The sequence below is a fragment of the Gallus gallus genome, chromosome 3 (genome assembly GCF_016699485.2).
Source record: "Gallus gallus isolate bGalGal1 chromosome 3, bGalGal1.mat.broiler.GRCg7b, whole genome shotgun sequence".
Taxonomy (NCBI): Eukaryota; Metazoa; Chordata; class Aves; order Galliformes; family Phasianidae; genus Gallus; species Gallus gallus.
Genome location: NC_052534.1, coordinates 50,099,197 through 50,119,871, shown reverse-complemented (window position 1 = coordinate 50,119,871; position 20,675 = coordinate 50,099,197). Strand labels below are relative to the sequence as shown.

The window sequence follows — 20,675 nt, the reverse complement described above, 5'->3', positions numbered from 1 at the left end:
TTATTGCAACTTTTTACAGCTGTCAGGCTGAGCATTTTCATTTCTACAGCAGCCTTGCACAAGTAAAAAGTAGCCAGTGATTAAGAGCTGGCTTAGCCCAAGTTCAGTGACTGGCAATTAGCATCTGCCCTCTCTACCCTCCTGCACAGTTGTGAGCCAACATTCTTTTTGCACAGAAAAGGGAAGAAAATAATCAACTAAAGACAAATTTGAAAGCAGCGATAAAAGAGTTCTCAAAGTCACCCCACCTAAACTTGCTTTTGGCCTACAATCCACACAGCCATTTACAGCAAATGGTTTAGTGAATGGTCCATCATTGTTGGCCACAAGTGACATACATTTTCACAATGACAGCTGTGCACATGGAGATCTTTTAGGACACATTTTCACATAAAAATGTTGGCTCTGAGAAGTGACAGTGACAATTCAGCACAGATATTTGTATCCCAAGCATTATATCAACATAAACTCAAATGTTTTATAGCCCTAAGCCCCTTTGTGCATCATGCCAGGAAACATTTCAACAGAATTGGTAACAGCCAAACATTGCAGGCAATCATAATCCTACCAGCAAAGGACCAGCTCCCAGTAGTACACATTCTGCTCTATGCAGTCTAAATTTGAGCATCTCCAGAGACAGGGCTCTAGTAGCTTCCCAGAAGAAGTGTTCTACAACTTATGAGATCTGACAGTGAAAATATTCTTCCTTTTATTCAGATTAAAGTTACTACTTCTGATTTTTACCATTCATATTCTTTCACAGCATCTTAAGTAACAGCTGCTTCTGTGTAAGGCTTACAGTTTTCAGATACGTGAACTATTATCTTAGCCCCCTCCTTGTTATTACCAAGCAAAGCTATCCCATGTACACAATTTAATGCACTCTGCTTGCATCATGTTTTAGTATTCAACCATTTGTTACGCTCCTACACACGCATGCAGTGTCCGAAATACCACATAATTCTTTAGACTGTTATGAACAACCATCAACTGATAGCTGTTTACATGCCTTCCTGTTGCTGCCACCCTCACAGCTGGATGCAAGAATCTATATGCAGCTCCAGTACAGCTGGGGTGGACAAGCAACAGTGCACATATACTCTTCTCTGTACCTCTATAACTCAATTTCAGTTTGTGGTCAGTATGCGCTTTCATAAAATATCAGTTGGCCATGCAAGAATATTTGTATGCCTGCATACGCCATTACCATCCTCTCCGTGCCCAGCCCCGTCTCCTCCGGTTATTCTCAATTTCAGCAGTATGCCTCAAATTCAGCCATGTCTCCTAAGCACTTAGATCACCCTGAGGATTTGCAGATCATCTCGAACTGTTTACAAGCACCAGAACTATTCCTCCTCTCTCTCCAGCGCAATCTCATGCTGCTTTTGAAGAATGCCTGCTGGATGGCTGGAGATGGCAGGCACGTCCCTCCTTGCCAGCATGAAGGGCAAATGATGGCAACTGCCAGGGTCACTCACAATGGGGCTCTCCAACATTGTCTGAAACCCTTGCTGACACCGCAGAATTAATAAGAGTCTTTCCATTACCAGCGGTAAGAGACAAAATCCAAGGCAGAAAAAGGATCTGTGGCTTTATAATATGCTACTCAAAATATCTGCTGATGGTCATAAGACAGAAAGAATAAGCCAAAAGAACTGCATGATGTAGTCAGTTGGCAACTGGGGAAAATCACATACAAAATGAAATGCGTTCAATGCCATAAAAGCAGGGCTGTGGGAAATTGCTGGTTCTCCATATAAGGATCCAATATTTTTTCAATTTGCCAGCATAGCATAAAGCATATAAAATCCTAAAATAAAATTCTAGAAGTTAAACACGAAGAACACTTTTTACAGCATTTCTGAAAGAATGTTAATTCTGCATACCCATGAGTCTTGATTTTACAATTTGTAGCCAGCCTAAATGAAAAATGAGGATTTTTAACTTTTCCGTATAAAAAGTCAACCACCTTTTTAATTGAGAGTTAGAAAAACATAATTGAAAATTACTAACCTCAACGTACTCATTAGTGACAAACCCTAACCCCAGTTAAACATAGCCCTAACAGGATTAAAGCGGCGTTCAGGATGATGTATGCAGTTCTGGTATGCAAGAAAAGCTGTAGAAAAATCTGGATCCATTTGCAGAGCAGCAATCAGGAAGCAGCTCAGTGCCCAAGGTACACATGCACCCTGCGCAGCAGCTCCCCTCCCTGCTGGAGCTGCAGATGCTCCCACAGAGGTTCCACCTCAGGTGCAGTCAAGTAAACCCTGGAGGATGTAAGTGTGGCACTGCGCTCTTCCCTATGTTCCTGTGCCTTCTACATGGCCACATTCACAGCACAGCCCTGCTGCTCCATTCACTGACTGCCCCTTCCATGTGCTTCAGCATCTACTGCTCCACAAGGTTCCTCAGTTTGTGACATGCTGTTTTTTCCATCACAGCCACAACTGCACACACAGGTAAAGCAGAACCTAGGCTCATGGTCCTTTAGTAAGCGCTGAAATCACTGAACATGAGATTTTTCTACTGATCACATGCCACTGGCTGCACATCTACAGAGGCTCAGGAGGGTAAATAATTTTTTCCCAAGTCAATAGTAAATTGGCTGTCTAAATTGTCTCCAGATCCTTTCCAGACAGCAGAATGGAAATAATTAGAGGTGGTTGGAAAATGGAATTTTTGTCCTGCGGGGAAAGTCTGATAGTCCTGTGCTTATTTTTATCCTGACACAAACTACAGTGAAAAAGCCTTAAAATATTTAGCAGAGCAAAACATCGCAAGGTACTCTGACATACTGAAACACCATGGTGAAAGCGTTTTGACCCATTTTGCCACTAAGTAGACTAGAAGTCAAAGAGAAACCATTCTGAGAGGAATTATCACTGCATTAAATGGGGGATAGTGGGCAAGAGGTGCAAGAGCTGGTAGGCTCCATAGTGATTTGGGACAGTCATGCAACACACACAGGCATCACCCATCCCTCCTATGGGCACAGTATCAGTTCATCCTTCCCCCCGCCATGACCATGAAGCAGTCACTAGCACTGACTGCACAAGCTGTCCAATTGTCTATACAACTTCTGTCGCTCGGGGTGTGAGTCGGGAGGACTGGGAGAATTACACTTAATCACCACTTCTTTGTCAAACTTCTGAAGACAAATTTAAATAAGGTGCTCTGGAAGCTTGGGTGAGGAGGTCCCTGCTATTTTAAAACCAACCTTTGTTTTTGCAGCCAGCTGTGGTTTACGCTTAACTTTTTATGCTGTTTACTTTGCAGGCAATGCTTGCCCACCAGATACATACTGACTTCTTCACAGAGAGCTGACATGCTGTGTGGAAAGCTGCAGAGAACTTATCTGTGAAAGCTGCACAAACACACTGCAAACGAATAGACGGGATGGGATTTACCCTCCATACATATCTTGGGAAAGGAAGAAGACATCTCCCTTCCTGCTCTCCATGTACGGTACAGTGGCTCCTGCTGCCAAATCAGAGACGCACTGTCAAACCTAGGTGCCCCTGAGTCAAGTAAAACTCTTCTTTCCTGACACCTTGGAGGCAGTTGTTCATGCAAGTAGGATAATCCATGGGAAAATACCATGTCATCACCCTACTAGGGGTGATGTTTAGAAGTTTAACTGATAGAGCCATGGAAATCCTGAACAGATGCAAATATTGCATCACTACCTTTTTCACTCAGTGTCCATGCCAAGGTCTCATTAAACAGGAAAAAAAAAGGCCAAAACTCCTCATCCTACTTATGGGATGAGCATGAGCAACAGACATTTGGGAGGCCATTAATTACAAAAGCAAACTAGCACAAGTTTTATCAAAAGTAGTCTCTATACAAGACTGATATAATTCAAGCTTTAAAAGAAAAGAAATCTCCAGGAGTGTTAGATAAAATTACCCTAACAAAAATGAGGAGGAAAAGGAGGAAGTGTTTTCTTCATCTTTACTATGCATTGCTGCAAAAGGAAATCTTTGCAAAGCAACAACTTGTTCCAAGGACAGAGAGTGTCACATCTTTCAGAAGCTGAGTCCTAAGCAAGAGATGCAAAGAGGAAAGGAGCAGTTGCACCAGGCAAGGTTCAAAAACCTCACATCTATCAGCCTTCCCCTGAGGAAATGCTGCTTCCAAGCGGCTTTGTACTAAAGACTGCTGATTCTGCAAGTACAGAATTCAAAAAAAGGTAACAAAGAAAGTGAAACACCGTCCAGAAAAGATCTTGTTTTGTTATTCTGGGTGTTCTGGGCCACCAAATCAGAAACTGTTTCTTTCTCTTTTAGTATTTCTACACAGTGGGACTGCAGAACCAAAAAAATTGATTGAATTTGTGCAAAGATAGGCAAGACACCAAATGATGCCAGTTTTCTTTCATTAGAGATGCAGATTCAGAGGATATGTCTACAGGTGACGATGCCAACAGGCTTAAACTTGTTCTGAGCAGACACGTGGCTCCTGCTCATGCTCAGAGATAACCCAAAGCCTTTTGAACACTTAACATGGCTCTGGGCCAAACTAATAATCTCTACTGAGCCACAGGTACATCACCTTTAGCTCTGTGCCATTACCTGGGGCTCAGTACATGCTGGCAGCAATCCCAGCTTCGTGCTGACTCAAAGCACAGGCAAGATTCAACCCCACCTGCCTTCACTGAGCAGACAAGAGCTGCCATCACACTCACAGCATCATCCTTAAGCCCTGACTTCAGCAGTGCAGCCGCTCATACTCATCACTTGCATTATCAATCTAATAAAAAACAACTCAGTTCAGCTTTTGACTCAAGTGTGTGTTTTGACACCAAAACAAAAGCTTTTCACGTCAAGTTAATAAAAGATATGGAACTGAGCATCTAACTAAACTAATACTCTTGGCTTCAAATTTGAAATACATGACTGTACCACAGCTTTTCTACTGTAAATAGGGAGTCTGCACTTTTGAACGAAGCTTTTTAAACAAAGCAGTGTTTTTATTCAATAAGTGTTTCTTTGGAAATGCTTTCTCTACTCCTGAACAGGGGCTGTGTTTAGCAGGCTGGGTGTGGAGCAGGAAAAAGGGGAGGATGAGAGTTGTGCTGTGCTCGTGGCAGGCAGAGCTGCCAGGCTTCCACCCAGCTCTCAGACTTTGAGAGATCTTGAGTCTGCTCTTTGACTCAGAAATGACATCTCTGCAGACAGACGGAGGGGCATGGGACTGTAAAACCAAAACATATTTTCTTAACACTGCTCCAGAAATATCCTCTGCTAAACGTGTAGCAGATGCATGTTCCTCATTAAAAAAGTGTTGGTCTACATTATGTCTTGGCTGTAGACAGATTCTGGCAAAGCCTGATACACTAAGGACATATAATTCATGTGTGCAGTATGTGAACTCTGTACCCCACTTCTCAACCTGCTGAGCTCCCATCACGGGTCTCAGGCCATGGAAAGGAGAGTGAAGGAAGAAAGCACCAGTGCATGGCTGATGCTTTAAATGAGAAAACAACCATTTAGAGCTTTTGAATGTACTCCTCCCAGCTATCTCCAGGCATCTAGTTTTCATTTCTATGTGTGTTTTGAAGTGGGAAAGTCACACCACTTCCAGCTACCTTTCCCCGAGAGGAAAAAAAAATAAATAAAGAAATTGTTGCTTCATGGTGACTGTTTTATTCCCCGAATCATCTCTCTCCTTTACTTACAATTTAACTTCTGGTTTCTTGGAGAGGTAGGTCCTAATGATGAATTGCAATATTTTTGGCTGATTAGTGCTTAAAACCAGCCCATGTTAAGCATAACTGAAATCCACAGGGAGACCCTCAGTTTTATTCCTTGCCTGGTATCCAGACTTCCATTTAATTACTGGTTATTTAGATTTATAGGCAGATTTGCTAAAAACAGTGACTCTCTGTGTGCAGACAATAACCTTTTGATGGGTACGGTAGTAAAACTGAAATTCCTATGTAAACAGGACCAAATTTTAAAAGTAGCTGGTGCAGCTCTATAATGAAATTGGCAGCACTGTGTGGGTACTTTGTCTCAGAGAATGCTAAATGGTGCATAGCCAACGTTTGCTCCATAAACCGTCAAACAAGAGAACCACAACTGTTCAGTGATTTGTTTTTCTAATGTAGTTCTCTGCTATGGGAAATGTCTTTCCCATGGCCAAATGCAGAAGCAGTCAAGATCCAAAAGAAATACAAGGGAGGAAGATGATGTTTATAGGGTGCCTCCCAGCAGAGAATGAAAGAAGGAAAAACGTTTCTGAAAGACTCAGGTTTGGTAATGTTATTGAAAAAGTACAACAGTCAGGTAAGAATTACTTTCACTATGTTATCATTAATAGTCCAGTATCAATAACACTACGGTAACACTTAAATATTTCTTTCCATTCATTAGACAATGATGAGATAACTGATACCTACATCAATGGTATTACAGCTCATGTCAGTACAACAAGCAATAAGAAATGTTGTTTCGTTCATTACAATGGAGAGTAGGTAGAAAGGGAAAGTCTTCTTTACTGATGAAAAGATGTCCCCAGTTCAGATTTTAAAAGTAATTGTTATGGACTAACTTTATTTCAAATAGCTGCTCCAGCAAAGTCTTTCAGTAATGGAAAAAAACAGCACAGCTCTCCTTTTTCCTTTCTTTTTGGACCAGACAAAAAGAAAGAAGAAATAAAACACAGATTTCATCATCTGAATTGAAACCTCATCTGACCTGGTCCTTAGGAAGCTGCATTGCATTTAAGTATTTGTGATAGCTATTAAGGAGTCAATTCTGGAGAAGTAATCAGATACACAATATTTTTTTTAAACTCGGATTCAAGCATCCACAATACCCAGTGAAATAATCAAGGCAACCCTGAGTAGACTGCAAGACTCCTCTGTGCATGTAGAGCTACTTCCCAATGGTGCAATTGTAGCTGGTAATCACGCCTTGCACACTATCCACCGCACGCTATCTAGTGGTAGATATAACAGTTATTTGCCCACTACTCTCCAATTTCCCTGCCTGCTACCAGTCTGGGAATTGGTTGTTCATAACATGAACAAAGGTAGGACGGGAATACTGTGAGCCACTGAAGAACTATCAGCAATAATATACCAACTGCAACACATAAGCTCCACAAGAAGGGAGTGTCAACACACATCAGAAGCCTAGATTATGACTGCTGAGAATCAAAGTTCACATTGTTTTTATGTCCCTGAAATGTCAACTCAATGGCAAATTTAAAAATCATAGCCATATCATTTTGCTAGTTATAAGACAAATCTTAATAATCTTAGTAACATTGTATTGATCTTGACCTGGTCAGAGACAAAGAAGTCACAGATGCAGAGAAAACGATAAGCCTACAGAGTAATTATAGAAAATAAAAATCACAGTCATGATACAACACGTCAAATCTCTGTTCAATCCCTATTACCACATGCAATCTATATTATCCCTGTGTGAAATTTCTAGATAAAGATGCCTGCTAGCAGCCACAGCTCTTATTGAGTCTTACAGAGGAGAGAGCATTGCCAGCACCGTGCAGATAGTTTCTCTTATTGTTGTTAACTACTGGATTGTGATATGACTTAAAATTTGTCTTCTAACTCAGAACTCCATAAGCCCAATGCATTCAGTTAAGACAAAGTTTTACTTTCAGCAACAAAAATAATGCTCTCACCAAGCAAAAAAAAAAAAAAAAAGTTTTGAGGGAGGGTAAAATGTTCAAAGCAAGACCACGCACATGAGGTCATGAAAACTTGGACAAAGAAATTTTAAAAAGCAAATAAATATGAGATCTGCTTCAAAAGTAATGCCTCCTATTTTATTGTCCTGACCCACAATGTCAGAGGCAGATGTTGGTGGTATGTCAGTACAGGTTGTACCTTCCCAACAAAATTCCATTATATTTTGTTGCTGTGGGCAGACAGCAGGGGCAGTCTGACAAATGGCATCTGACATGGAAGTGCAGATGAAGCAAAGTCGTGGAATTGAATTCTTTCATGCAGAAAAAAAAATAGTACCCATTGACATTCATCAACACCTTGCTGAACATAGATGGAGACCAAGCAGTAGATGTGAGCACAGTGAGGGGGTGGGTGGTGTGTTATAGCAGTGGCAACAGTGGATCACCTCCGCTGGTCTACATTTTTATGAGCACAGCACAGAAACTGTTGTTCATCTCTGACCAAAATGCACAGCTAATGGTGGTGACTATGTGGAAAAACAGTGTTTCACAGCTGAAAATTTGCTCTACCAAATAGTGTATTTGTGCTCTTTGTATCTAATGTAGTTTCCATGGAAATAAATAGGAGGCATTACTTTCAGAGCAATTTACATAGAAGGTCAACATGAGCAACTGCCCTATTGAAAACTAAGATAAAGTTACCCTAGTTATTTATAATTTAGCTTTTCAGGCATTCTTTGTGCTTTCTGAAAAGGAAAAGAAATCACTTTGCGCTATTTTACATTTTTTCCATACAGCAAGTATATTATAGTACAGTATGCTAAATGGGGACCACACTTTTGTGGACAATAATAGCTGAGATCACTGCTGTCAGGAGGCACTGATTTATTTTATTAGAGAAAATGAATCTCAAACCAGCTACGTCTATTTTACCATCAGTTTCTGTGTTTTAGTACCACGATTGTCAGAACTGATACTTCAAAGCTTGCATACAAAAAAAGCTTGATGCAGTTTAATGAGCAAATGCATCCCTTCTACAAAAATAACTGCTGTGACTGCAGAGTATCAAAGCATTAGAAAAAAAATCTCACTGGACTTTCAGCAACAATATGCCCTCTTGCTTGTCTTTTATACTGCAGGGCAGGAATTTCCTTCTCTTTCTTGGCACTTTCCTCCAAAGCGGATGCTGAGTTCATAACAATAAGGAGAATAAGGCAGGGCCAGGCATCGCCCATATATCCTGTTCTTCTTCAGACAGTTGAGTATGATAGACAACTAGAGAAATATAGACTCATCTAATACATTTATTCAGTAACAGGAAATAAGAGCTTGTGGAAGAGGCATCCACTCAAGCTGCATCTGACCATGCCAGCTGGAGAGCACTGGAGTGACAGTGAACTCAAGACTGCATGCATCTTGAGCAGAAGTATGAGGATAAAATCAATTGGACTCCATGCACCACAATGGGAAGCATTTTAGAAAGCTAACACTTGGACCAAGTCAATGCGACACAGGCATCAATTGTTTCAACGTAACTATTTTAGACAGAAATACCTGAAACTAAGCAATCTGTTACTTACCTGAACGTTTTTGCTTCCTTAAGCAAATATTTTCCCCCTCAATCTGATAAAGGGAAAGATATACAAAATATTCTAGTTCAAATAAAACATTCCTGATTGCTTGAAACCACAGAAAAAAAAATTGTTTTAACAATTTCTTTTTTTCCAAACAAGATGCCTTGCAGTCAGTTGGTAAAGCTTGAAAGCTTATAATTACTTAACAAGCTTTGTATTCCAAACAATGGTATCTTAATTGTTCAAGTTTCTCTTCTTTCTGCTGTCATATATACAACAATCACACAAGTTAATTATAGGGAGTTGGCATTGCCAAATATCACACACTAAAGTTGTGACATAGCTCTACTAGAGATCATGACAACTATACCCTAATTATTGGTACTACTATCACATTAAAGTGCTCTTTAACCGTCTGCAGGTCTCACCTATGGTCAAGACCAGTCTTGCATCAATCAGCCTAAACAAATGCTGTGCACCAGAGCACAGCTGCACCAGAGTCAGCATAAGATCCAGGACTCAGCTTCCTCCAGTAGGCTCATATATTGAACTAGAATGAGAAATCAACATCCAATTTCTCAAGAGCTACATTTCGCATTTCCTTTTAAAAGCTATCTTATTAATCTCATAGTGTTCTGTAAAGGCAACTAATTCCGTATATGGTTAATGCACACAAGCACGTCTCCTTATCTCTGAAGAGAGAATTTTAAGAGCATTTTCAAGTGACTAATAAGAAAACAAGTAAGCAATTTAAACTTTATAGCAACAACTAAAGCAGACATTTTGGCACATATCTAAACTCTTCACAGTGTCTCTGCTGAATGCATTTACAATTCTCATTTTTATACTAGATAAGATGCACGCTGCTTTTAGAATGGTGGTGATGCAATCTAAATGATTTAATTAGAATAATATGCTCTAGTCCTTGACCACTCTCTTGCTATAATGTAGGAATTTCCTCTGGGCAGACACTGCACACAAGCTAAGTTCTGACTGCTTTTCCTAGCTCCAAGAATGCAGTTTTACTTCCCATTCCTGCCAGACACCAGAAGAGTCCACTAACTTCTTTGACATGTTTCATTTCTAAAAAGCAGAAAGGGGGTAAAATAAGCAGTGTAAACATGGAATTTTTGAGCTTTCTTGCTTCTAATTGCTATTAACAATTCAAAGGAATTAATTCCTCCACACATACTAGACAGAGTTGCTGACTCAAGTGAGTCACAAGCTCCTGTAAGTGACTTCCACGGCATCCCAACTCATGTCCTCAAGGAGAACATCCCTAACTGAAGATAACAAGTTTAAGTTCACTTCTAAACTTCATCCTGGAGACATTTGACTAAAACCTCTTTCCTTCAGGGAAAAAGTAAACACTTATAAACATTTTATATTAACATTGCAAAGCGAAAAGAAAACAACCAACAAACAGACTATGCACTATTAACGTGAAGTTTTGGTTTTTTTCCTTCTTGGCATTTATAAGAAGCAGGCAGTGATGCACACCACAAGGCTGGGATCTAATCAGACACAGTAAGGCCCTGTCTAGACAGGCAAAAGTTATCACAACCAGTTAGCGTGGTTGAAGAGCTCCATTAAGATGCAGGCCAGTCAGGATGAAACCACATCGCAAACTATGCACCACTAGGCCGCAGCAGCCATGAGGCCTTCTGGTGCCCACTCCCACCACTGGGGAAGTGATGGCCGTATCAGCTGCATCATGCCAATGTGACTGAGAACCATAAAACACAAAGCCCAAAATCAAGCCAAAGCAGAGCTCCATTGGCAGCCCCACACAGCTCGCAGGCATGCACAAGTAGAGAGGAGCCAGGCTGCTACATGATGCTGTGCCCTGACACCAGCTGACCCAGCACCAACAGCAAGATGTCAGGTGCCCACAACAGAGAAGCCATTGTTTACCCAGCAGGTGAGCACCTGGTGAGGGTTTTCATTCTCACCCTTCATCCTCTGGAATTGCACCACTCTTGTTTGCAGGAAAACATGCTTCTCCAGTGTTTGGGACACAAGCACATACATCCTAATAATGAGAAACTCTACACACACACACACACACACAAATCTTACGCAAAGTAAACTTCCTTTGCTGTGATCTTCCCCACAATCTCAAAAACTTTAAGGCTTCTTAATATCACCTATCTACTTTACAAACTGCACAGTGTGGAGTATTTCAATCAGCAGTAAATGTGATACACAAAAATCAGTCTATTACTGTTTTTCAAATAATTGATTTTAAAATAAACAAAGAAACTGAGAATGGTAAAGTGAGAACGCTAAGGAAAGAAAAGGAAGAAATAAAAGTGTCTATTAAATCACTATCACAAAGTTTGTAGGCAGTAGGAGCCCTTCAAAATTTGGATGCTCTAACATTTAATCATGGCCCACAAGTAAAAGAAACAAAACTCAGAAGTGTTCACACTTTAATTGTCCTGACAATGAAACCTATTTTCAGCTATGATGTCCCAAGCAAGGAACAGCAAGCTTTCCAGATGCAGTTAAAGGCCTCACAAACCATTTGACGAACAGAGAAAGCATGTACTTCTGTGGTTACACCATGCCATACGTACACTTTGGAAAAGGGAGAGGAAGCTATAAACTATCCACAATTCACCAGGGAAAATCTTTCGTCTTTGAATCAAGAACAGGCTTCATAATAAATTCCTTAGCTATTGTATTACGTAATTGCATTGGTAGCATTTGTCCAAACTTTTCCAGAGCACTACTTTGAGTCACTGTAACTTAGTTTATAAAAGAAAAATAATCCCAGAGAGAATTTGACAGTACACACAGGAACAGTGGCAACTTCTCTATTCCATTATTATTTTACTATTACCCTCCCATTAACAGTAGCAATGCACTTGACTTTGGCACTAGCAGAATCTCACATTTGTCTCTCTGTGACGAGGTAACTCCGTCAATCTGTAAAGACGTTTCACAGAACCACAAAAGATCCATACTGATGTGCCTATAGGCACTATCAGATGTAAGATCCAAGTTGAATTCATCACTGAAAAGCCGAGCACATAGCTTTGGAAGCTCAACAGCTACCAGAAAGGACTGAAGAATCGACATCCATGTTACCCTCTGCAAGAACCTCATTGAAAGGTAATTCAGCGTGAGCTTCAGCAGTAGACTGAAGTAGAAGCATCGGGTGGTAACAGCATCAGCAGAGAATGGAAGACCTTGAATCTGTCTAACAAACACAGGTTTTGGAAACATCTGCTACTAAAATATAAAGACAGTTCTCCAACCCACTCACGGTCAGTGCCATGAAGAGCTGCAACATGACACAAGGTAAGAGTGTCTAGATGCAATAATTAAATATTGCTAAGTTCCGTATACAAACACACAACTTCTACCTCCCTTTGGTAGCCAAAAACTAATGAGAACTAATTATCATTTGCACTTAGCAGCAAGAGTTATTACTTCTAGATCATTAGAATACATAGAGTAGAAACTTAACATGAGAAACAGGAATGCTCCCCAGGACCTGAACACCAGATGAACAACATCTGCCAGCACTTCAAGGGACTACATTAAGCAAAATGAAAGCAGCAACTGCACTGCCAGCTTATGATGTACTGCCACTACAAAGAGCAACCATGGATTTTCACATCCTGTTGCAAGGCCACACTATTACAAGTGTTGAAGCAGGACGAGTTCGGCCATTACGGTGACAGTTTTCCAGTTGTGAGAAGAGCCCATTTCAGCTGGATCAGAGTGACCTGATCTGACTTGAGCACAGGTGATGTGGTGGGATGGTGCAGACAGGAAGGGACAAGCCAGATTCCTCATCTCTGAGAGGAGAGAGGGCTTTGCTGCCTTGTGCTGAGAACCAGCTTCTACTCTTCAGCCAGCTCCAGGATTGAGAAACATGCACATCTTATTTCACTCAGTGGATCAACACCCGTTGCTGTCATAAACCTGTGTGATCATTACTTATTACTCACTAGAAGACATACTGCAAAGAACAGCAAGAACCTGTCAGAGCTTACAAACAGCATGCTTTCTATAAAACGTTGTGCACACTGCTGTGCCATCTACTGTGTTTACTGTTGTCCAAAGCAACAAGCATGCTAACACTTGGCACTCGCTTAATTTCTCTATTACAAATTACTTCCTTATGCTTAATGGAGTCCTTTACAAAGGTTCGTTTTCATCCAGTAAGGCCAAGCCAAGCACAGTCACTGAAGAGACTCCTGGGGGAGGCTGTTTGGAGTACCTACAGCCACACCACAGCTCCACAGGTAGTTTTGGCAGAGATATCGAGCGCTGCCAGCTTAAAAAAAGCAGCCCTATCTTCCCCACACCCTCTTACCCCCCAGTGAACCAAATCATGGAAACGATCCAGGTTAAAATTAAATCTGGGGGTTTTTATTGCCTGGTGCCTCAACCCAGTTCACCGCAGGGCAGTAGAAACATTCATGCTGGTATGAACTGGGAAAGGCAGGCAGAGGTAGGCAGGAGCTGCCAGGGTGACACCAGGTTATACCAGTTTCAACCACTCAAAACACAGCCAGACCCCAGCCTGATGGTGTAGTGATGAGGGTGGTCCTCCCCTCCCGCCCTCTCCCCATGGCAGTAGGATTGGATGCTCTCAGCCCCTTCCCTGGGAAGCCAAAGCAGCAGAACACTGGGGCTGCATCAGGTTTTCACTGTTAGATCCCAGAACTGGCTTCGCACAGCAAAGGAACCACTGTGAGGGAGAGGGTGCAATGGGACCACAGCAGCTCATCCCTGTGTGAGAGCACCCAGAGCAAGATGTCTGTGCTTCCCCCAGCACAGAGGCCAATCCTTTCTTGGAACAGCAGATGCCTCCCACAGGAGTAAACTCACATGCATAGAGAAATGCCTGCAAGGTTGTAAATTTTGCTCTTGAAAAAAAAAAAAAAAAAGAAAAGAAAGAAAGAAAAAAGAAAGCAACAAAGAAGAACATTACTAAAAGTAAAGTTAGATTAAAAAAAAAAAAAAAGTACTGGTTTCCTTTTACATTCTTTGCATATACAAAGACCCCAGCAGTTCCAGGGGGATTTTCTCATATAGCCTTACTGAAAGCTGATTAAAAAAAATGACCATAATCCTGCTGTTAACTTAAAAACAAATTGTTACATTAATTCGGTGGGAGTTCTGGGTGCACGAAGAACGCAACATGGCACCCTTGGGGTCACACATTGAAATCTCTGGGGGAACCGACAGGAGCCCCCACCGACACGCACAAAGGCAAAACTGCCTGCACATTATTAAAGCTCTGAACAAAAATCATCTACATCAATACATCTTCTCCACACTTCACTTACTCAAGCCTGACCTTTTAAAATTGCCGTTGCTAACTACGCTATTTCCCTCTAAACCGAGATTTGCAATAGCAAGCCCATTTATTTCACTGCAGTTTTGACCTGCGTTTTCACAGCCCCGTGTTGCAATGACTACCTGCGACGGACGAGGTTGCCAAGTAAATATTCATTACGAAGCCGGGCACAGACACACGCACACGGTGGCCGCCTGACCGGCCGTAGGGGCTCCCGAGAGCGGCAGCGGAGCCGCGTGTCCCGCAGTAAGGAACGAGGGGAGCGGGAGCGCCGGGGCCGGGCACAGCGGGGCAGCAGCGGACCCTCCTCGGGCGGCCCCCCCGGAAAGGACAGCGCAGCGCAGCGCGGAGCCGTGCGCATCCGCGGCTCTTTGTTCGGCAGCCAAGTGGCCGGAGCGGCCGCACCCCCGCCGCCGTGCTCAGCCCCGGCGGGGTGGTCCGAAAGGAGCCGCGGAGCCAGGCGGCGGCCAGACCCCGTCCCGCGGCCGCGGAGCCGTCCGCAGAGGCGAGCGGCCGGAGGACGGCGTTGAACGCACGCAGACCGCGCATCAGCTCCCGGCGAAGGGCCGGGGGGTCGCCGCCCGCCCCCCTCCGCCTTACCTGCCCGCGGGTGCGGAGCGCCGCAGCCCCCGAGGACTTTGTCCCCGCGGCGCGCCCAGCTCCCGGAGGAGAAGTTCCTGCCTCTACTTCGCTCCTCGCACCGGCGGCGGCAGCGCTTCCCCCGCCCGCCCCCTCCGTCCCTCCTTCCCTCCCTCCCGTCGGGGAAGGCGGCCCGACCCCGCCCCACGGCTCTTCCACGTCGTGCAGAGCCGGGCCCCCCTGCCTCGTCCTGCCCGCGCGTCGGGGCCGGCGCGGTGCTGCTGGCGCGGCCCGGACAGTGGCAGGTGTGCCACCTTGGAGGTTTCTTTTTGAAGTTTCAACTGATATACAAACTTATTGTGAGTTACCTGCCCTGTCACTACGGCGGTGGGAGAGACTGAAGACGAGAGCAACGCCAAGTCCGAAGACTTCAAATGAAAAAAGCTGGCTGGGAGAACTTTGCCGAGAAGAGATCCGCAGCAGAGCCGCGGTGGAAATGGCTCCAGCAACACAGTTGCAATTCTCGCAGCTGTGTGAGAGAGCCGGGGGTAAATGCTGCCCCTGTGCAGCTGATCCCTCTCAGAAGAACGGGTGCGCTGCCCGCTGTTACCTGCCGCGTTCAGTTCTTCTACTGCATTTCTTATTGTTGTTACTGTGCAAGTGCAGTTCAGTTGCATGTTATATCACTTAAAAGTTATTACTCTATTCCCCCGGAGAACCGGAGGCTCAGAGGAGACCTTACTGCCCTCTACAACTCCCTGAAGGGAGGTTGTGGTGAGGTGAGTCAGCCTCTTCTCCCAGCTAACAGCAATAGAATGAGGGAGAATGGCTTCACATTGAGCCGGGGGAGGTTCAAGTTGAATATTATGAAAAATTTCTTCTCCAAAAAAGTGGTGAGGAATGAGGGCTGCCCAGGGAGGTGGTTGAGTCACTGTCCCTGGAGGTGTTCAAGGAACACGTAGATATAGTACTAAAGGACGTGGTTTAGTGGGGAAATACTGATGGTAGGTGGACGGTTGGACTAGATGATCTTAGAAGTCTTCCAGCCTTGGTCATTTTGTGATTCTGATATTACCTAATTAACATTTGTAAGTGTGGTGACCATGAGCGCTTTAAATATAAAGCACTAAATAGTTTTAAGACATACGAGTAGAATCTCCCACTGATACGGTTTCTTCTACTGAACTTGTAGAGTTTGGGCAAGAAGTACTGTCTGGAGATCTAAGAATATACATGAAGTCATCATTACTGATGGAAGGAAGCAGGGGAAAGCTGCAAAACTACTGGAGAACTGCACATTCATTATGTGCAAAAAAAGAAAAAAGAAAAAAAAAGAAAGAAAAAGAAAGAAAAAGAGAAAGTAGTATTAGGTAAGTATAAGTCAGAAATCAAATTCTTTCCTTGTGTTTGAAACAATCATTAAAAAAAAAAAAAAAAAAAAAAAACAGAAGAAGAAGAAGAAGAAAAGACAAAGTAAAAAGCAGTCTTTCAGTCTTTCCCCCTTCTTGATGGAAGGAATTTGCTGAACCTTAATGCAGAGTACTCATCTGCATCACGTTCTGTTTAGTCATTGTCTCTATGGACAGAAATCTTTGTTTAATTTATAATTGTTTAATTTGGGATGGTGTTGTTCACCCTGTTCCAGAGCACCTTCTCCTCCCTGGACCTGGCTTTTCTCCTTTATCAGCCAGCAATTGGACTATCACTTCGACAGTGTATAGCACCCCACAATAAAGAGCCTAAGGAGAGTCCTTCAGCTGATGTCTGCTGGCCCAACGTGCCAAGCAGCAGAAGGCGGAGTAACAAAGACTCACAGAAAGCTGTTGGAAACAATCATTGGCAATATCGCTAATAAGACATACTAAAAAGTCATATGGAAACCCTTAAAAACAATTTTTTCCTCAGTAGCTCACTCTTGAACTTTTAGGATCATGCCAGGGTTGTGTTTTGAATTTATTTTTCACAAGCCTGAGAGCTAACTACTTACTTTTATAAAAGACATGTAAGCTTGAGATTGTCTCATATTCAAATGACTTCTCACACCAGGAATTAAAAAAAAAAATAAATATCATACAAAGTACTAATTTCTACAGTGTTGATAGCACTGCAAAAGCAGTTGTGGAGTCATTAATGCCCAGTGATTCCCACACAGTTCTTAGTTTTGCTGTGTTAGATTGTGTTTGCAGTGGAGCTAGCACCTCCAACCCATGGTGTGATCCTGGGAGGAAGATCTCTGTATTTGCAAAGTGCTGAGCTAGCTGCCTATCAAAAAAGACCAGAAAATTTTGTCTTCTGTCACAAGCACTTAAAGCTAATATCACAATGAAATGCTACATAGGGAAAATTTACACTAAGACCAGCTTTGTAAACCTTGAACACACTGAGGAATAGTATGTTTCTTGCAGACTTGCATGGTATTACATTTTGCAGTCTCAGGCCCAGTCCTTACCTCATGATTCACTCAAACAAAACATTTATTGAAGCAATTTGGAATTTGGCAGGAAGAAAAATAGAGATAGTTCAAAATCAAAATACAGACAGAAACACTTTGGTCTTCTAGTGAAGTTTGGATCCTTACACAGACCCAAAGTTTGCTGTTCAGAACTTAATTCTCATGTAAGATTACAGAAGGACTTCCGATGGGCCTCCATCCGCTGAGCCCTGTGTAAGTAGGCTTTAACGAACGCCATCTGTGGCTGTTCCACAGGCATACCAAGTTCTTAAGGTACACAATAAAGCGTTATTTTTGTAAGAATACTCTGTTCCCCACTTTGCCCCTGTATTCCTCACCCATTTGTTATTCCCTCATAAAGAACTGTTGCGTTAGATGCTTCTTCGGTCCTAACCACTTTAATCCTCCTCCTTTTGGTTTACTGTGGAGCAGCAGGTCTTGTCAGAGTGCTTGCGTGGATTTTCTCTCAGTTGTTGGTATTCGTGCTTGTCCTCCAAGTCTCTCTCTCTCTCCCTTTTAAGTAGTGAAATCCTTTATCTGTCCCCTCCTGACCCCCCCCTGCATGTCTGGCTCCTGGGCATCTACTTTACTTTTGTTCTCTGCTCCCCAGCAGCTGTCCTTGTTCTACTCAGCCACAGTAGCTCACAATGGTTTGGTCTGCTTGTGCCCGTTCCCCTGGCTTCTGGGACACACAGATGTCCAGCACTGTTTTCTGTGGTAAGAACTGAGGTAATTCTTTCAAATTGGACTTGACAGACCCCAAGTCATATCAAGGAGGAAATTTAGCACAGTTCAGGGCAGAGGAGGCTCTGTGCCATGCCCTGCTACACTGCTACACGCCTTGGTTTAGTTTGGATATTTCAGCGCCGATTTCTGTGCGTTGTAAGTGTTCTGCATTTCTCTCTCACTGCTGTTTATGCTTCTTGCTAGAACTTCTGTTGGGTTTGAACAGCTAGGGCACCTGCCAGCACTCATGCAGGGAAGGTTTCAGCCCTGGACCTCCACGGCGCTTTGGGAACAACGAAGGCCATTGGAGAAACACAGTATGGAAGCATACAATTTCTAGAAACATTTCTCCATAGCTTTTCCCAAGTGAGTAATTCAGTTAGTGGAAAAATATATACACAATGCAAATCATCAGGTGGCCAATGCTACATAATCTCTGCAAATGCATTTCCTCTCAAGATACTTAATGAAGCTGAGTTTCTAACAGTATTTTTCTGTAATTAAGACAGAACACGTTTTCATTAAGGGTAAATTAATAAAAGTAAATTAAAGAACATAAAAGTGATTGTTTCTCCTGTAGTCTTTGCACGCATGCATATGCACGGACACACACACACACACTGAAGGAAAAATGCTTGTCTTTGGCACGTAACCAAACCAGCGTTTTGGCTTTTGTGCCCCCTCTACTGGTTGGCCTTCGTACATCTGTGTTAACGAAGAGCTACTACTGAGATCGTTAGTGACACTATCACAGTAACAGGATTTGCCACGCTGAAAAAAACTAGAAAGGATAATAACTTTAAAAGCCCTACAGAACTGTAATTTCAGAATTATTTGCTCTGAGCATATATTCAGACTCAGAGTATCTCCTTAAGTGTGAAGATACGATACATCCAGCGTCACATAGAACTGTAAAGCTTCCTTTGCAAAGGACCATCTCCAAAACATAGAAGACCTGTGCAAATGGATTGTTGTATTGATTCCTTTATAACTTCCAGTGTCTTGGTATAAAATATTTCCACTTCTTGTATTATTTCTCATCAAAAACAAAATTGCTGAAACTTATGCTTTTATCACTCTATGTATACTGTATGTTCATATAAGTAAATAAATGCCAATACTTTGAATTTATAAATGAAAACATTCAAGTAAAAATGGAATTTCTAAATTAAATTTGGAAAAAAATCCAGAAAGAAAAAAATGAGAGATTTGTTGCAAGTATATCAAGATATAAAACTTGAAGAATAGTTCCACCAGTGCTCAGGATCTGAAAAACCTATAACTGAAACCTTCACTGGTCTTACTGACACCAATGGGACTAGGCTTTGCCAGCCAGAAGCTTTCACAAGGAAGGCAGAGCCATTCGAAGACCCCATGTGCAGATTTGTGCAGGGAGTGGAGCTGATCCAGCTGTAAGGTTCAGAGGCCTGAAGAATAACACCTGTTGGTCTTCTGAGCTACACAGTGTCGAGATGGGACAATTTGAGACAAAAACTGTTAAGGCTGACCTGCCCACCAAGCACTTTTTATTAGGTATTAAAAGAGAAGCTTTGCATTGTTCAAGTATCTGAAGTACAATTTAATCCAAGATGTTATGTGAAAAGAACAGTAGATATCTATCTTTAAAAATATACAGTGATAGGGAGTTGTTCTGCAGCTTTATCATGTAAAAACAGCAGAAAAGCCTAAAATGGAAACAGGAAGCTGATGGGCTTAAAGAGAAAATGATGGGCAAAGATGCAATCTTTCTGCAGCCCTCTTGTTCACACGATCATAAGAGTTTGACCTCACTATGAGGCTCATGGCCATGACGTTGTTATCAGTATTTATGTGTTACTATGTATCCAGGACTACACTACTGCAATCCAATGCCACTCCTGTGCACTGACTGCCTGAATGAAAGCAACTTCATTGTGCTAAGGTAATTTATGTACAGACTATTTTCTGCTGAACTTCAACTTGCAGATCTTGCAGTTCCTGCAAGCACAGCCTCTCCTCCCCTATGCTCACGCTGCTGCCTGTGTGCATTTAGCTCACCACCAGTCTCCTGTTGCAGAGTCTCTGGCTATGAGCACCCATAAACAGCACTCAAACAAAAACGTTTTCCTTCAACTGTTACACCAAGAGGGGCTGTCAGGGAGCTGCACAGTGCAAATCATGTGCGGAGGCCCTCATAGACCCCCATGTGCCAGGCCCCAGGCTGGCATGCCCTCCTTGGGCCGGCTGGGCCAGTCAGGGCCTTCTCCCCTCACAGCCCGCTGCTGCTGCTGCTGCAGAGAGCTCCCCAACTAAAGCCTGCAGCATGCAGAATGCCAAGGCCATGTTCATATGCTGGCGTTTTGTTTTTTTTGTTTTGTTT

At 42.7% G+C, this 20,675-nt stretch overlaps 2 protein-coding genes across 5 annotated transcripts in view; both read right to left on the bottom strand.

Annotated features, from left to right (window-relative positions):
- The window catches only part of TIAM2 (T-cell lymphoma invasion and metastasis 2), a 168,151-nt gene extending 152,881 nt beyond the window's left edge, over nt 1-15,270 (bottom strand). For all 3 annotated transcript variants that reach the window (XM_046938839.1, XM_046938838.1, XM_025148727.3), the window contains exon 1: nt 15,160-15,270. The gene's annotated coding sequence lies outside the window, so the exon portion shown is untranslated. The remainder of the gene's footprint in view (nt 1-15,159) is intronic.
- The window catches only part of SCAF8 (SR-related CTD associated factor 8), a 148,672-nt gene that overhangs the window by 15,900 nt on the left and 112,097 nt on the right, over nt 1-20,675 (bottom strand). The gene's annotated exons all lie outside the window — the stretch shown is intronic.